The sequence below is a fragment of the Nuphar pumila genome, chromosome 3 (genome assembly GCF_984573655.1).
Source record: "Nuphar pumila chromosome 3, dmNupPumi1.hap1.1, whole genome shotgun sequence".
NCBI lineage: Eukaryota > Viridiplantae > Streptophyta > Magnoliopsida > Nymphaeales > Nymphaeaceae > Nuphar > Nuphar pumila.
The window spans coordinates 33,859,408-33,878,453 of NC_143251.1; the positions used below are offsets into that span (position 1 = coordinate 33,859,408).

Here is a 19,046-nt window from a genome sequence, read left to right on the forward strand (position 1 = left end):
AAGTTAACCCTCGGGGAGATTAAAATCAATTTTCTATTGAGATCAGTCCCTTTCTGGTTATTCTCACATCTGAACACCTGTCTTCATTTTGATCACTGTTGGTTGAATTGTTATATTCACGTCACTGCTTTGGGAATCACACCCACTCATCCTTTCTTTGGCTTTAGGTTTTAAGATAGTAAAGTCCTTTTTCTCAATCTGCTGGTGCCAAATTGGTTTTAATCTGTTGCTGAAGTTTAACCCTCATGCCTAAAACAAAAAGGTCGTGCTTTCTGTTTGGTACTGCTGAACATAATCATCAATATTGTTATTTCTAACTGTTTATTCATTTGAATATGGCTTCTTCCTCTAATCTTATTTCCCTGGCTTCTCTGTCTTCAAATTTCTCTTTTCCTAAGGTGACCATTAAATTGACCTCTTCCGACTGCATTGTTTTGAAGGGAGTTGTTTTATCCTATATTTGGTGCATGAAATTGGCAGGCTACATTGATGGTACCGTGAAGGGACCTCCCAAAATACAACAAAAAGAGACTGATGGAGAAAATAAAGGAAGGCCGTTTCCCAAAATCCAGCCTATGATTATTGGCTGACAAAGGATCAAGATCTCTTGGCATGGATCAATTCACTCTTTCATAAGATATCTTGGCTTGGGTCTTTGATTTGTTTACGGCATAAGAAGTTTGGTATGAATTGAAGAACTGTTATACACAACACTATCAATCAAATGCCTTTTACCTTAAGAAGGAATCGATTGAATGCAAAAAGGAGGTGCAGTTCATATTGGAGTATTTGGGGAAAATTAAAAACACAAGTGATCAGCTGGCCATGATTCAACAACCAGTTGGCGATCCCAATTAGGTTTTATATGCTTTACGCGGCTTGGGTGAAGAATATGAGTCATTCGTTATCATATCCTCTTCTCTCTACTCAAAGTTCTCACATGTGCCTTATGTTGCTGCCATACTCACAAATATCAGTATCGACTATATCTTGGCGAGGCTATTTTTCGTGATATTATAGGTTTAATGATAAATCTCAAAAAAATCCCTGACAAATATAGGGGCCTAAAAAATAAGAAATATATAAAAATAACAAATAAAAAATATCATGTTTAGATAATAAAATACATAAGTAAAAAATATAAAATAAAGAAGAAAATCACATTTAATATTCCTTTTCCTTGGCAATGCAATAAGAAAGCCCCACTCCCATTATCCCTTATCTCCCAGCGACGAACGGAACAATCTTCTTCCTCCGGCATCATGCCTGACTTCTGGTTCAGAGTGTTCTCACACTTGTTTTTTCGACTTGGACAAGATGATCTTGGCCTGAGTTCGTTCCCGAACCACCCAGCTAGAACCAAGCCGAGTCACTGCTGAATGCATCCCATATGTACGCCTCCATACAATTGCTTGTACAAAAATATGTTGCATGGCCCTCCCCCTGTCTGTCGGATCCAGTTCAGGGCCCCGTCAACAGGATTTCCCTAAACCTGAAAAGCGGGTAGCTTGGAGACAGGGGAGTAGCCACGAGAGACATACCATCCCTCGTGCCACCGATCAAGAGAAAGCCACGAGAGACGTACCATCCCTCATGCCATCGATCAAGAGAAAAAGTGCTTCCTTCCTTTTATGAAGACGTGACTTTGTTTTTTTACACTTTTTAAATTGATAAATTACCCATATTTTCTTTAATCTCGGGAGAAATACGATCAGGGGGAGCTAATTCAAATCCTTCGAGTAAAATGAAAACAACCCTACATTCAAACCTTCCTTTTTACCATTAGCAAGAACATGTTTCAGTTGCATATCGCAGGGGATTCTAACAACTGCCTTATCAAGAATCCCAACTTGTGGAACTTTGTCTGCCAGAACCAAATAGAGGCCTCACCATTTCTTAGATCCTACCCTTTGTTGTTGGGGCAAAAAAATGGAATCCAAGTAGGTCCCTTGTTGTACTGTAGTCGGTCAGGGGAAGCTATTGCTTCTACGACTGTTCCGCTTCCTCGTCTTGCTTCTGGCAAAGCTTCTACTTGGTTGGCTTGCTTCTCTTCTCTTGTGCTTGTTTGCATGAAGGCAAAAAATCTTTTTGTTTTTGCTGGGTCGCTTCCGTCAAAGCTAAAAATCTGATCCAATAGAAATCTCACATATTGAGTAAGTGCAGCTACGACTAGGTGATCATGCCATAACCTTTGATATTAGATAGAGAGATAGATCCCCATAGATCTAAAGATCAAATAGATGCTCATGGATAAAGACCCATTCCATTGATTCACGAAATGGCTCGTTGTTCTAAATTCTTCATTCTTATGGTCTCTTAGAGTCCCCCTCCCCGAAATTGATCCACGACACAATGCCCTCCACCTTGTCTGGGATAAGACCATAAAAAACTATGGTCATAACATGCTAATATGTGGCGTGGGAGGAATCTGGGAAGGACTACTTCCATTACGAAGGATGAAATGGCAACCGTAAAGAATAAAAAAAGAAGTTTGTTTATGGGTTAAGGTTTACTCTGCCAGGTAAGAATCAATATTGGTAGTATAGTCAAGCTTTCTAGCATGGCTCCCTTCTTTGATGATGTCATTTCTCTTTAACTAGAGCTTAAATCTCCTATTGATGCAAGAACAAACCACTAGAAATAGGTCTTGCGTAGTATCAGAATTTGTATATAATTAATCTCTAGACCTTGACCCACCAAGGGTTGATCATGCAGGGGAAGATAGATTGACTAATGAGCGAGATACCTTAGCACAAAAAGATTGTGAAATAGATGTGAAAATCTCTACAAAAAGAGATTGTGTGTAACACCACAATACAAGAAATACAAAGAGTGCACAAAGGCACAAGGGAGAACACTCACAAGTGCACGAAGGCACGGATACACATGCACAACAGCATGAAACAAAATGAACTTCAATTCATAAGTTCCCAAGAGGGGCTTTACAATATTGCATATGCACTCACAAAAAAGAATATGTTTACAAGGGCCACTAAGGCCTATTTATAATGCAAAAAGAAGCCACAGGTGCAGCTCAATGACTGTTGGAGCTGCACCCAACGGTCACATTTGTGACTGTTGGGGCAGCTCCAACAGCTATATGGAGCTGTCCCTTTCACAACAGTCAAAAAGAAAAAAAAGTGTAAAAAGCAAAAGTAAATAAAAAAAGAAAAAGTAAAAATGTTAGCTCATTAGGGTGGCTGACACCTATTGAGTAAAAGGACTGAAATACCCCTGATGGGTATTTCAGTTTACAGTTAAAAGAGACATAATATTTTAACACTCCCCCTCAAACTTAGGGTGTCACGACCAAAAGTTTGCCAAGAAGGAAGTTAGATCTTGGAGAACACAACGCCTTAGTGAAGAAGTCTGCCAGTTGATATTCTGATGTAACATAAGGAAGGTCAATGGTTTTTCTTAAATATTCTTCACGAACATAGTGGCAGTCCATCTCGATATGCTTCGTGCGCTCATGAAATGTGTGATTTTTGGCAATGTAGATTGCACTTTTATTATCACAACATAATTTTGTGGGCCCTTGAACTTGAATATTCATATCTTCCAACAAGTTGCGAATCCAAACAATTTCCATGGTAGTAGATGCCATGGCTCTATACTCAGCTTCGGTGGATGAAAGAGATACTTTTTGCTGCTTCTTGCATCTCCAAGAGATTAATGATTCACCTAAAAAAATACAGAAACCAGTGGTGGAGTGACGGTTATTTGTGTCACCTCCCCAATCAGAGTCAGTATAATAAATTAAACTTAATTCAGACGTAGAAGATAGAAATACTCCCTTGTTTACTGTATCCTTTATGTATCTGATGATGCGAAGGATGACGCTCATATGGACTGTAGTAGGTGCATGTTGAAATTGACTAGCAACATGTACTGCATGAGAAATATCAGGCCTGGTAATGCTGAGATACGTTAGGGATCCAACCAGTTGCCGGTAAGGTGTGGGATCTTTTAAGAGAATCCCATAATCAATCTTCATCTTCGAACCTACTATTTCAGGAGTTTCGCAGACCTTGTCATCTGTGATTCCTGATCTATCAAGAATCTCACAAGCAAGTTTAGTTTGAGACAAAAAATAACCTCTCTGAGAATAGGCAACCTTAATTCCCAAAAAATATGTCAGAAATCCTAAGTCTGACATTTCAAATTTTGAAGTCAAAATAGATTTAATGCTCTTGATTCCTTTGATATCATCACCTGTTATTAACATATCATCAACATATAACAATAATATAACAATCCCTGCATCAGATTTCTTAACAAACAATGCAGTGTCAGTATAGCATGAAGTGAAACCATTTTCAGTCATTACATTGTTAAACCTATCGTGCCAAGCTTTGGGTGCTTGTTTTAGTCCATAAAGAGCTTTACGAAGACGAAAAACTTTATTTTTAGTGATTTCCATACCAGGTGGAGCATCCATGTAAACTTCTTTATTAAGATCTCCATTTAAAAAGGCATTTTTGACATCCATTTGGTAAATATTCCATTTTCGAATTGAAGCAATGGTGATAAGACATCTGACAATAACCATACGAGCTACTGGAGCAAATGTCTCTTCATAGTCAATCCCATATTCTTGACTGTACCCTTTAGCTACAAGACGAGCCTTATACCCTTCAAGAGAACCATCACTCTTAGTCTTGACCTTGAACACCCATCGACATCCTATAGTTTTCTTGCCATTGGGAAGAGATTGAAATTCCCAAGTGTTAGCTTTCTTAAGAGCTTTGAGTTCACTCTCCATGGCTTCTCTCCATTCAGTACATTGTTTGGCTTCTCCAAATTTTTTTTGTTCAAAATAAGAGTGAATGACACTCAAACAAGCTCGATATTTAGGAGAGAAAGAATCAAAAGATACGAATCTAGAGGGAGTCCTTCTAGTTCTTTTAGTTCTCCTAGGATGAGAATCATGAGTGAAAATAGTCTCACTAGGTTCACTATATAGTTCAATAGCACTCCTAAAGGTGCTTCTATCTCTATGCGAATAAGTGATGGGGTCTCTAGATACATTTTCTTCTTGAGGGGTAGAAGAGTTAGAGTTATTGTTGATCACAACCATTTCATTTTCACTATTATATGTTGATTCATCATCACTAGAGATATCATCATCCTTAGATAAAAGGTCAAAAAGAAAGGAGTAATCGGCATTTTCTAAATAAGATTCATTTTTTTCAAAACCACTATCATTTTCCAAAAAAGTTACATTCCTTGAAACATATAATTTATCATTCTTAGAGTCATAACATCGAAATCCTTTTTGAGTTTCCGAATAGCCAAGGAAAGCACAAGGAATGACTTTTGGTGAGAGTTCATCATTTTTATCGGTAAGAACAAAGCACTTACAACAAAAAACTCTCAACCTATTATAATCAGGTTCTTTTTCATATAGAATCTCAAAGGGAGAAATTTTATCTAAATTTTTGGATGAAAGTCGGTTGATAAGATAGACGGAAGCAAGAGCCGCTTCGGCCCAAAATTTTTTAGGAATATTTTGGGAAATGAGAAGGGTTCTAGTGGTTTTAATGATATGCCTATGCTTTCTTTCGGCCAAACCATTTTGTTGTGGGGTCTTAGGACACGATCTTTGATGGACAATGCCACAATCCTCAAGATATTTCTTAAACTCATTAGAGAGATATTCACCTTCGGAATCAGTCTTAAATATCTTTAAATTACTATTAAATTGATTTTTAATCATCATATGATATGTTTTAAAACATGAAAAAACTTCATGCTTATGTTTGAGAAAATGTATCCAACAATATCGTGAGAAATCATCTACAAAAATCACATAGTAAGCAAAACCACCTTTGGATATGACAGGTGCCGGTCCTCAAACATCCGAGTGAATAATTTCAAAAGGTTTAGTACTAAACATAGTTCTTGGTTCAAAAGGTATACTTCTCATTTTTCCAAGAATACAATCATTACAAGATAAAGTATTTTTACAAAGATCTTTAACAAAATGTAGATAGGATAACTTGGTAATGTTGGGATGACCAAGTCTCTTGTGCCAAACATTTATGTCTTTATGTTGGGCCACATTACAAAAGGTGTTTTTAGGAATTTGAAGAAAGTCCACATAGTACAAGTCTCCTTTCCTAGAGCCTTCCCCAGTCAATCTCCCGGACCGGTGATCCTGTATTAAACATTTATTAGATGAGAATTGAATGTTACACCCAAGGTCCGTGAGTTGAGAAACGAAAAGCAAGTTTAAATTTAATTTTGGTATAAGTCTAATTTTTGGAATAAAGAAGTTTTGGGTTTTAAAATTTCCAATTTCCTTAATTTCTAGAGAAGTACCATCCGCGGTCGAAACAAAAGAAGGTGACACATTTTTAGAATACTCGGAAAGAGATGAAATGTTTGGGGTCATATGAAAGGATGCACCCGAATCTAAGAGCCAAGAAGTTTTACCTGGAGGAGAAGAGGTGGATACGGCGGCACCGGAAATAGCTCCCTTTAGAAGAGGTTGAAGAGCCTCCACAATTTGATTGAGAGATAGAGCTTCTTTTGAAGATTCCTCTTTGGATGGTTGAGATGTAGTTGCCATTGCTAGAAGTTTCTTCCATTTTGGGCAAACCGGTTTGATATGACCCGGTTCTTTGCAAAAGTGACACGAGATTTTGCTATAATCTCTTCTTCATCCTTGATTTTGATTCTTAAAATGAGGAGGTCTATATGTTCTTAAATTGTTACCGGGTCTAGAAACGACATTAACACCATCACATTCTTCTTGATTTGTAGACATTGCAAGCACACTAGGATTTTGCTTGCTAATGCCCATACGGGCTTCCTCTCCACTTAATTTAGTTAAGACATCTTCAAGAGAAGGAGAGGTAAAAGAGGATAGGAGAGAAGATCTTATTTGCTCAAACTCGGGCCTTAGCCCATTCAAAAAATTGGAGAATCGGTCTTCTTCTAATTGCTTATGACGAAGCTCTATGGCTTCTCCACTCCACTTGGGTTCAAGCATGACAAGCTCATCCCAAATTGAAGAGAGTTCCGCAAAATACTCTCTTATAGACATATCACCTTGAACAAGAGTTAACGCTCTCTTTTGAATATAATACTTATGGGACAAGTCCCTAGAAGTATACATCTTCTCAAGATACTCCCACGCTTGAGAAGCCTTTTTAAACTTTATAATGTTGGCATTAATCCTTGTCTCAACGGAAGAGAAAATCCAAGACAAGATCTTAAAATTCTTCATTTCCCATTGCTCATGTTTCCTACTATATTTCTCAAGAGCATTAGTTCTTTCATCTCCCTCAAGGATTTTGATTTCTCCTTCTTTAACCAAAGTAATTTTAGGTTCGGGTTCCAGAATCGAGCCTTGAATGTAACCCCAAAGCCCTTTCCCTTTGATGTGAGTTTCCATATTTCCGGCCCACACATGATAATTTGAGCCATTTAGCTTGAAACCAAGAGAAAAATGAGAGTCTTTCTCACCCATTAGAGAGGAAAGAAGAAAGAAAAGAATACGTATCACAATAAGATTTTAAATCTTTCTTGTTGTAGTAATCTTCTAAAATATTGAATGAAGAAGAGCCTCCACTCCAATCACCAAAAAGTTGAAGGCACGTTTTTCGAGGCACTTGATATTGAGAAGAATCACACCAATTTCTTTCTCCAAACAACCTTGCTATGATACCATGTGAAAATCTCTACAAAAAGAGATTGTGTGTAACACCACAATACAAGAAATACAAAGAGTGCACAAAGGCACAAAGGAGAACACTCACAAGTGCACGAAGGCACGGATACACATGCACAACAGCATGAAACAAAATGAACTTCAATTCATAAGTTCCCAAGAGGGGCTTTACAATATTGCATATGCACTCACAAAAAAGAATATGTTTACAAGGGCCACTAAGGCCTATTTATAATGCAAAAAGAAGCCACAGGTGCAGCTCAATATGACTGTTGGAGCTGCACCCAACGGTCACATTTGTGACTGTTGGGGCAGCTCCAACAGCTATATGGAGCTGTCCCTTTCACAACAGTCAAAAAGAAAAAAAAAGTGTAAAAAGCAAAAGTAAATAAAAAAAGAAAACGTAAAAATGTTAGCTCATTAGTGTGGCTGACACCTATTGAGTAAAAGGACTGAAATACCCAGGGGTATTTCAGTTTACAGTTAAAAGAGATAATATTTTAACAATAGAACCATATGATTTGATTCGTTCTCAATAGCCATGAGATGATCATCTTAGGGCGATCTTTTTGTCGATGAATGCTCCTATTGCACTCACTCCCGCAAAAGCAATTGTAGATGCTCTGACATGGATGACACTCATTTTCTTGCTTTATGCATGATAAAAGAGGAAGAATCTCTCCTGCTTCCTCACAGTGTACGAGTGTCAAGTATAGTTTACTATGTAATCCTACAAGTTTCAATATTGTGATTTATCAAATTGGCGATATTTTCAAAATATCATGATGTTTTACCTATAATATCATTTGCTGAAAATAAAGCGATAATATTGCGATGTTTTGAAAATATCGCCGATATTTGTGACAATGGTTGTTGCATGTCATGAAGCTATGTTTCCTAGCAAAAGCAAAGTCTCTAACAATTCTGATCAAGCAGCTGGCCATGATGTGTTGCTTGTAACAAATAATAATAATAACAATGAAGGAGGAAGAGGCAGAAGAGGCTGTGGTTGAGGCCGCTTCAATAATTATGTTGGTCGTGGGAGAGGAGGATATGATGGTTATAATAATTATCCTGGTTGCGAATATTTTCATACGTTTCGGTGGGCCTAGGTTAAGTTTTAGGGGTTTGATTAGGTTAGGTAGGCTTGGGTTAAGTCAAAGGTCAAGTTTTGGGAACACATGTTCAGATGTGCCTGACAGGTTTTAAATAAAATCATTTTTCCTAAAATACAGCTATATAAATGCTGAAAAATTAGGGGATGGCTTATGACACGTCAGGAAAGCTGGGGTTAAAAATTGAGGTTTAGGGGAATTCGGGTTGTAGAGATAAAATTCTGCGAAGTTCGGTTTCTGTTTTGGATCTAGATTCTGTTCAGTTTCTGACAAATCCTGAGAGAGTGATGAGTTATTCCCCTCGGAATAAAATTCAAAAAAATCCCAGAAAATAAGGTTAGGCTGGGGGTAGGTTGAAAAGTCTGGGTAAAATTTTCAAGGCTGGGTCATTCTGGTTTGGGATTTAAAAATCAGCACAGTTAGATCACAGGTTGGGTTTAGGACTGGTTTTTGGGCTGAACCAGATTTGGTGTCATATTTTATTCTCTTTAATGGGGAAGAATTTGGATCTGATTTGACATATAGGGGAGTCTAAGGTTAAATTGGCAGGTCTGGACTAGGTACAGATTGAAAGAAACAAAATTTATACGTTAGAGTAAATTTTGGAAATCATAGCACATTGTTTTCAGATTTGGGTTTAGGTGAGGTTTTAGGCTAAGAGGGAGTTGGGGACTAGGATCTAGGGACTTACGCGACTTGTGCTGGATGTCCTAAGGTTGAGGGAAGGTCTGGTCCATTCGAATGCAGCACACTAATATCTGAGTGTGAGATTTGAGTTGATTCCTCTGGAGAGTTGATGCAGTCTATTAAGTAGAGTTGGATCTACATAGTGCTTTACGTAGTTCCAATCCTCGGAAGGGTTGGGACCACCTTACATGAATTGGATGAGCCTTGGAACACGGTGAACAAGTCTAGAGGAAGGGACTTGGGGGGGGGGTGTGTAGAAGAGAGGGAAGAGAGTGAGGGCCTAGGGGCCAAGGGAAGGTGAGAGAGAGTTAGAGAAAAATGTCCCAATAGGAAGGGCAATTTCTTGAGAATGAGAGAGAGACAATATATTTTCTTCTTCATATTTCAAAATACTAATATGGACCCTAGGCCCAGGGGAGCTCCGTAATTGACATCAACAATTACAAGAAATATTAAACTTAAAATTTCAAGACTCGAGAAATAATAAAAACACTTAACAAAATCCTAAGTACCTAATCTAACTTAAGTAAATACCATTTCTTAAGGCACTTAAGACGCTCAACTCACAAGGCCTTCTTGGGCTTTACCAAGGCCTATTAAAGAATGCACCCCAAGGGCCACACAAGTTTCCTTGGAGGGGTTAAGGCTATGAAAATATCTCAAAAAGAGATAATGTGTATTGCAAACACCAACTCCACGAAGGGATATGTGCACGAAGGCACTAGAATACTTGAAAGACAGTACACAAAGGTACAAAGAATAACCAAAATGCAAAATGTATTGAATCTATAATGAACAAGTTGGAGAAATCAAGCTCCAAGCATTTTATAATAAACAAGGGGTCTTCACCCCTATTTATACACATAGAGGAGACCTTGGAGGGGCTCCACTAGACGTTGGAGCCCCTCCAACGGTTAGAAATCTAACCATTGGAGGGGTCCAACGTTTGGACCCCCTCCAAGGTGTTGACTAAGTCAACAAAAAAGAAAAAGAAAAAGAGAGAAAAAGGAAAAGAGAAAAGAAAAAGAAAAAGAAAAAGAAAAGAAAGAAATGGAAAAAGAATTACAAACATATTCACTAATGTGAATATGCGTAAAAGGTAAAAAAGACAGAAATACCCCTGGGGTTTACATGATGTGGAATATATATATATATATAAAACGATAGATACATATACATATATATATGTATCATACATATATGTATATGTATCTCTCTCTCTCTATATATATAAATATATGTATACAAAAAAGAGATACAATTTAACATCCTCCCTCAAACTTTGGGCGCAATGAGAGAGAGCTTGTCGAGAAGAAAGTTGAATCTAGGAGAGCAGAGTATGAGATTTGGTGAGGGGCCGAGCGGCCTTTACCGCAGTGCAAGCTGCACATAAACAAAAATAGAGAAGAGGGAGAGACAAAGAGAGATGTAGAATGGCTGGGGCGGCAGAACACAATCACCGAGCCCTAATCGTCACATATATAAAGTAATTTACAATGGGACTATATTACGTAAATGCCATTAATGAAAATAAAAACACACGCATGTTAACAACATCGTGCATATTAATGTGAAACGCACGTCAACAACATCGTGCGTATGGATATGGATCCAGATCCATACGCATGCTCTATTTTAACACCCTCCCTCAAGTTGTACCTGGCCTTGCAGCATGTACAACTTGCTCTTTAACAACCAAAATTGACGTCTTGTTAACCCCTTGGTAAACAAGTCTGCCACTTGATCTTCTGTTCGAACATGACGTAGTTCTATCTCTTTCATCTCGACTTTCTACCGTATAAAATGTTGATCAATCTCAATATGCTTCGTTCTGCTATGTTGAATAGGGTTACATGCAATATTTATTGTGCTTTGATTGTCGCATAGAAGAGATGATCGAATAATTGTCTCCCCAAGATCACTCAATAAGTGTCTAATCCATGTAACTTCTGCCGTGCCTGCAGCCATCGACCTGTATTCTGCCTCTGTACTCGATCGTGTCACTACTTTTTGTTTTTTATTGCTCCAAGACACTAAATTGTGTTCAATGTATACACAATATCCAGAGACATATCGTCTCTCATTGGATCACCTGCCCAATCTGCGTCCGTGTAAGTGAGGAGTTCATGTCCTTGATGTAGGTTATCGTTCTTGCGATAAACAAGTCCGTCTCTTGCAGGTCCTTTTAAATAACGTAGAATACGCTTCACGGCTTCCATATGACCTTCTGTTGGAGCGTGCATAAACTGAGATACCTGATTGACAGTATAAACTGTAAAAGTATCTCCAACAAGATACTAAGATCAAGTCCTTAATATTCTTGATAATAAACTTGGCACACATGCACAATAAGAACACTTTAGAACACTTGTGCACAAAAGCACAACTCACAAAATCTCACAAATGCACGACATAAAAAATATTGGAATCACTTTATTGAGCACTTGGGCTTTGACTCAAAGCCATAAGAATACAAGAGGGGGAATCTCCTATTTATAAGAAAGCAAAGGAGCCATATAGGGGGCTCCCAAGAGAGTCGTTGGGAAGCCTCCCTATGTGGCACGAAATACAAAAACAAAAAGAAAAAAAGGAAAAAATAAAAGGAAAGGTTACAAGCATATTCCAAAATGGAATATGCGTAAAACAGGAATTTACAGAAATACCCTTTTTGAGTGGATAAGAATATATATATATATATATATATATATATAAATACATATACATATATACATAGTAAATATGTGTATGTATCTCTCTCTCTCTATATATATATGAATATATATATATATATATATATATATATATATATATATATATATGAGATTACAAATAACGATACATAATTTAACACCCCCCTTCAAACATAGGGCATGATGACCGAAAGTTTGCCAAGGAGAAAGTTGAATCTTGGTGCACATAAGGCTTTGGTGAAAAAATCTGCGAACTGATATTCTGAAGTAACATAAGGTAGATCAATGACTCCTTTCAAGTAGGCTTCACGAACATAGTGACAATCTATTTTAATGTGCTTAGTCCGCTCGTGAAAAGTATGATTTTTGGCAATGTAAATTGCACTCTTGTTATCACATCACAGCTTAGTAGGCCCTTCAATAGTTATCCCCATGTCTTTAAGCAGCTGATATATCCATATAATTTTCATAGTAGTAGTTGTCATGGCACGATATTCAACTTCAATCGAAGATAGAGAAACTTTTTGTTGTTTCTTATATCTCCACGATATCAGTGAATCACCTAAGAACACACAAAAACCAGTGGTGGAGTGATGGCTATTTGGGTCACCTCCCCAAGCAGAGTCAGTATAAGCAATTAATTTTAACTCAGAAGAGGATGACAGAAAAACTCTTTTATTTAGAGTACCCTTTAGGTATCTTACGACTCGTAAGACGACACTCATGTGAACAGAAGTAGGTGCATGCTGAAACTGACTTGCTGTATGAACTGCATGTGAAATATCTGGTCTGGTAATACTCAGGTACATCAATGATCCTACAAGCTGTCTGTAGGGGGTAAGATCGGAGAGAGGAACACCATCATCAATTTTCATTTTAGCTCCTACTATAGGAGGAGTTTCACAAACCTTATCATCAGTAATACCTGACCTGTCAATAATCTCAGATGCAAGCTTAGTTTGAGACAAAAAATACCCTTTATGAGAGTATGCTACTTCAATACCCAAAAAATAAATTAAAAATCCCAAGTCAGACATTTCAAACCTATCATTTAAAATTGATTTTATGCTTTTAACCCCTTTAGAATCACTTCCGGTTATAAGCATGTCATCCACATATAGAAGTAAAATAACAATTCCTGCATTGAATTTTCTAACAAACAAAGCAATATCAGTAAAACAGGATGAAAAACCATTTTCTATCATTACGGAATTAAACCTATCATACCAAGCCTTGGGGGCTTGTTTCAGACCATAAAGTGTTTTACGAAGGTGAAACACCTTTCCTTTAGAAGACTCCATTCCAGGAGGAGCATCCATATACACTTTTTTCATTTAGATCTCTGTTTAGAAATGCATTCTCACCATCTATTTGATAGATGTTCCATTTATTGATTGAGGCAACAGTTATAAGACACCGGACAGTGGCCATTCGAGCTACTGGAGCAAAGGTCTCTTCATAATCAATCTCATATTCTTGATTATATCCTTTTGCTACCAAACGGACCTTGTATCTCTCGAGGGTCCCATCACTCTTAGTCTTAACCTTAAATACCCATCTATACCCTATTACTTTCTTACCTTTAGGAAGGTCTTGAAATACCCATGTCTTGGCTCTTCTCAGAGCTTCGAGTTCATTATCCATTGCGGCTACCCATTCAGAACATTTTTCGTGCTTCCTCGAAGTTTCTAGGTTCTATGTAAGAATGAATGGCGCTTAAACAAACTCTATGTTTAGGTGAAAAAGACTCATATGAGATGAACCTAGAAGGTTTTTTTTTGTCTTTCAGTCCTACGAAGGTTTTCCTCACTTTGATGAGCAGTCCTATCATCATATCTTTCAAGGGCACTTCTGAAAGTATTTCTATCTCTATGAGTATAGGTTATGAAATCTCTATGCAGTTCCTCATTGACATGTTGATGAAGTAAAGAGGACACAGGACTGGTTTCATTATCACTTGAGTCATTCTGATTTGACTCATCATCACTAGTTTCATCACCTTCAGTTAAAAGATCAAATAGAAAAGAATAGTATACGTTTTCGTCATTAGATTCAAGTTTTTCAAAACCACTGAGATTTTCCAAAAAACTTACATTTCTGGAAACATATAGTTTATCATTTTTAATATCATAACACCGAAAACCCTTTTGAGTTTCGAAATAACCAAGAAAGGCATAAGGAATGGCCTTGGTGGAGAGTTTATCATTTTTGTCAGTAAGGACAAAACATTTACATCCAAAAACCCATATAATCAGGTTATTTTTCATACAATCGTTCAAATGGGAAAGCTTTGTTCAAATTTTTTGATGGGAGTCTATTTATAAGATAGACCGATGTAAGAGCTGCCTCAACCCAAAGTCTTTTTGGAATATTCTGAGAGATGAGCAAGGTTCTAGTTGTTTCAATGATATGCCTATGTTTTTGTTCAGCCAACCCATTTTGTTGTGGGGTTTTTGGACAAGATTTTTGATGGAGAATACCATAACTATCAAGATAACTTTTGAATTCATTTGAAAGATATTCGCCACCGGAGTCGGTTCTAAGAATTTTTAAACTTTCTTTGAATTGATTTAAAATCATCATATGAAATGTTTTAAAAATTGAAAAAACTTCATGTTTATGTTTAAGAAAATATATCCAACAAAATCTAGTAAAATCGTCCACAAAAATAACATAGTATGCGAAATCTCCTTTAGATATCACAGGAGCTGGACCCCATACATCGGAGTGAACAATTTCAAAAGATTTTGTTGTAAACATGGATCTTTGAGTAAACGGTAGACTTTTCATTTTTCCAAGAATACATTTATTACATACAAAATTCTCATTACAAAGATGCTTAATAAAAGGCATATAAGAGATTTTAACAATGTTGGGATGCCCCAGTCTCTTATGCCATACATGAATATCTTTGTTTTGAGTAGCATTACAAAACTGGTTCTTGGGGATTTGGAGAAAATCAACATAGTAGAGGTCTCCTCTCCTAGAGCCTTCCCCAATCAACTTCTCGGACTGGTGATCCTGTATCCAACATTTATTAGAAGAGAATTTTATATCGCAACCATAGTCCGAGAGTTAAGAGACCGAAAGTAGGTTTAAGTTAAGTTTTGGTATAAGGCGAATTTTTGGAATAAAGAAGTCTTGTTTTTCAAAATTGCCTATTCCTTTAATTTCAAGAGGTGTTCCATCCGCCGTTGAGATAAAAGATGGAAGAGAATTTTTAGAAAAATCGGAAAGACAACAAGCACTTGGAGTCATGTGAAAATATGCACCAGAATCTAGGAGCCAAGATGTCTTACCGAGAGATGAGGAGGATGTCATAGCGGCTTCGAAAATGCCTCCCTTGAGAAGAGGCTGTAGAACATCCACAATTTGTTGAAGGGAAAGAGGCCCATTTGATGAAGATGGTCGTTCCTCTGGTTGGGATGCCATAGCCGCAACAAGGATTTTCCTTCATTTGGGGCAAATGGGTTTGATATGCCCATGTTCTTTTCAAAAATGACAAGTTAATTTGCTATAGTCTCTTTTGCCATATCGATCATTTCCTCCTTGTCCTTGATTTTTGAAATGAGGAGGTTTGTAAGCCTTCATATTGTTCTCGGGTCTAGACACGACATTAACCCCTTCACAATTATCTTAAGAAGAAGATATAGCAAGGATGCTCAGATTATTTTTACTAATCCCCATACGGATCTCCTCACCACTAAGCTTAGTGATTACATCTTCAATAGAGGGAGATGTGAAGGTGGATAGAAGAGAGGATCAAATTTATTTAAATTCGGGTCTAAGTCCATTTAGAAAATTGAGGAATCGATCTTCCTCTAGTTGTTTGTGTCTTAACTCAATTGCTTCTCCTCTCTATTTTGGTTCGAGCATAGCAAGCTCATCCCAAATAGACGATAGTTCGACAAAATATTCCCGAATAGACAAATCGTTTTGTTGAAGGGTCAAAGCCTTCTTTTGGAGGTAATACTTGTGATAAGTCCCTTGAAGTATACATTTTTTTAAGGTACAACCAAGCTTCAGAGGCCTTTTTGAACTTAATGATGTTGGCGTTGATCTTGGTTTCTACGGACGAAAAAATCTAAGACAAGATCTTGAAGTTCTTCATCTCCCACTCATCTCTCCCACTCATCATGCCTTTTTGAATAATCTTCTAGAGCTTTTTGCCTATCTTCTCCCTTAAAAATCTTAATATCCCCTTTTTCAATGATTGTAAGTTTGGGTTCGGGTTCTGGTATTGAACCTTGAATGTACCCCCAAAGGCCCTTTCCTTTGATATGTGCTTCCATATTGCCGGCCCAAACATGATAGTTTGAACTACTAATTTTAAAACCAAGGGAGAAGTGAGAGTCTTTTTCACCCATTAGAGAGGGTACAAGATAAAAAATAACACATACCTCAAAAGATTTTCAAGTCTTTCTTGATAAAAGAGGCTTTTAAAATATTGCCTGAAGAAGATGATCCACTTCAAACTCCAATAGATTGAAGGCATGTTTTTTGAGGCACTTCAAAAATGAAGAGATGAACGATTCCCTTTCTTCAACGAGGCTCTGATACCATGTAAAAGTATCTCCAACAAGATACTAAGATCAAGACCTTAATATTCTTGATAATAAACTTGGCACACATGCACAATAAGAACACTTTAGAACACTTGTGCACAAAAGCACAACTCACAAATGCACGACATAAAAAATATTGGAATCACTTTATTGAGCACTTGGGCTTTGACTCAAAGCCATAAGAATATAAGACGGGGAATCCCCTATTTATAAGAAAGCAAAGGAGTCACATAGGGGGCTCCCAAGAGAGTCGTTGGGAGCCCCCAACGACTCTTTGGGGAGCCTCCCTATGTGGCACGAAATACAAAAAACAAAAAGAAAAAAGGAAAAAATAAAAATAAAAAATAAAATAAAAGGAAAGGTTACAAGCATATTATAAAATGGAATATGCGTAAAACAGGAATTTACAGAAATACCCTTTTCGAGTGGATAAGAAAAAATATATATTCATATATATAGATACATATATATACATAGTACATGTGTATGTATCTCTCTCTATATATGAATATATATATGAGATTACAAATATCGATACATAATTTAACATAAACTATATTAGGTATGGTAAAAGTCAAATACTGCATCATCCCTACAAGACTTCTATACGTTGTAGGGTTGACACAAAGGTGGTCATCTTCAGAGCTCAACCTTTGATGTAATACACTCGGAGTGTTGACTGGTTTGCAATTCGTCATCCCGACTCTTTCCAGAAGATCAAGAGTGTACTTCTGTTGCATGAGTTTCAATGCTTCTTTTTGTTTGTCAACCTCCACACCAAGGAAGTACCTCAACTCCTCTAAATCTTTTATCTTGAAAATTTTCATCAAAAACCGTTTTACTTCTTACACATGATTGTCTAAACTCCCAGTGATCACAATATCATCAACATATATGAGAAGAAGTGTAACGATGTTTGACTTCTAGTAAATGAAGAGCAAGTGGTTCAGAGAGCATCTTTTAAAACCATGGCCTTGAATTTGCATGGAAAAACTTTCAAACCAAGAGTGAGACGCCTGTTTCAACTCATATAGAGATTTCTTTTGCTTGCACACCCAAGCAGTAGGATCCTTCTCGACATATCCAGGAGGTTGTTCCATATATACTTCCTCCTTTAAAACCCCATGCAAGAATGCGTTTTTAACATCCATCTGGCTAAGCTTCCATCCTCGGTCTACTGCTAAGGATATGATAACACGAATTGTGCCCATTTTGACTACTGGACTAAATGTTTCATTGTAACCTTCACCATATTGTTGCTTGAATCCCCGAGCAACAAGCTGCACCTTATATCTGCCAATACTTTCTTTGGGCTTATATTTTGTTTTATAAATCCATTTTCAGCCAACTATATTCTTTCCTTCTGGTAAATGTACTATTTCCCAAGTTTGGCACTCATGAAGAGCTTCCATTTCTTCATTCATAGCCTCAATCCAATGACGGGATTGAAGAGCTTGATTAAAACAAGTAGGTTGATTCTTCTTTGTGAGATGAGACATAAACAATTGAAAATCAAGGGAAAAGGTTTCATAACTTACCCATCGCTGAATAGGATGTCTGATGCGTGACGGCCTTTGGGCCGGATCACTAGAGATGACTTCCACATCCCTCGGCCCTGTATTCCTGTCCCTTCTAGTGTAAATCTGTCCAGAGAAGCATTCAACAGGAGGTGGCTCAAGTGAAGATGGCTCGACATGCATTTGTTAGTCACCCAACTCTCTACTCAAGTCAAAGGAAGGACAAGCCGCCTGACATGTCTCTCCTGTATTGGCAAAAAGATCCGCGCTCATCCATGGATCATATACCTTTATTTCTCAACATGGCAACTATTCGGAGTCATTGATCTGAAAATTTTGCTCATCAAAAATAACATTCCTAGAGGTCCTAATACGTTTTGTAGTAGAATCATAGCATCGATAGCTTTTGTATTCATCCGCATACCCAACAAATCTGCACTTAGCGGCCTTGTCCTGAAACTTATTTCGCAAAGATGTGTGAAAAGCTTCTGTCTAAAGATTAATGGGCACCTTGCTGTCATGTAACATACTTATCACACTTTCAACAATATGTCGGTGTTTCCTCTCTGCGACCCCATTTTGTTGAGGGGTATGAGGGCAAGAAACCTATCGACTTATTCCTTTATCCCGAAGAAAGGCAATAAACTCGTTCAATGAATACTCTCCTCCACCATCACATTGTAAATGCACAATATCACAGAAAAACTTTGTTTTGACCATCGAATGGAAGTCTCGAAATATTTGAAAAACTTCATGCTTATGTTTCAAGAAATATATCTAAGTATAGCGGGAAT

The 19,046-nt window shown here is 37.4% G+C and overlaps 1 protein-coding gene across 11 annotated transcripts in view; it reads left to right on the forward strand.

Annotated features, from left to right (window-relative positions):
- LOC149842539 (transmembrane and coiled-coil domain-containing protein STS1-like) overlaps positions 1 to 19,046 on the forward strand; it is a 158,952-nt gene that overhangs the window by 32,075 nt on the left and 107,831 nt on the right. The gene's annotated exons all lie outside the window — the stretch shown is intronic.